Raw genomic sequence first — 238 nt, 5'->3', positions numbered from 1 at the left:
TCGGTGTCAATCTATACAATATATTTTAAGTGGTGTCTCAGATCATTTTCTTCGAAAATGGTTCACACAGTAAAATGGTAAATATAAATGAATAGGATAAAAAATATATATATAATAATTAAAAAGAAAGGTAAAGGAACCAAAAAATAATTACGAAAAAGGTAAAGGGCTCTTGGTTTGACTCAGCGGTTGTCAATGAGGAATTTCATCGAGTGGTGCTACTTGTTTAAGTACCGTA

This window comes from Penaeus monodon, chromosome 20, assembly GCF_015228065.2.
Source record: "Penaeus monodon isolate SGIC_2016 chromosome 20, NSTDA_Pmon_1, whole genome shotgun sequence".
In the NCBI taxonomy this organism is placed as follows: domain Eukaryota; kingdom Metazoa; phylum Arthropoda; class Malacostraca; order Decapoda; family Penaeidae; genus Penaeus; species Penaeus monodon.
The sequence above is the reverse complement of the archived record's forward strand: the minus strand, read 5'-3'. Positions refer to the sequence as shown.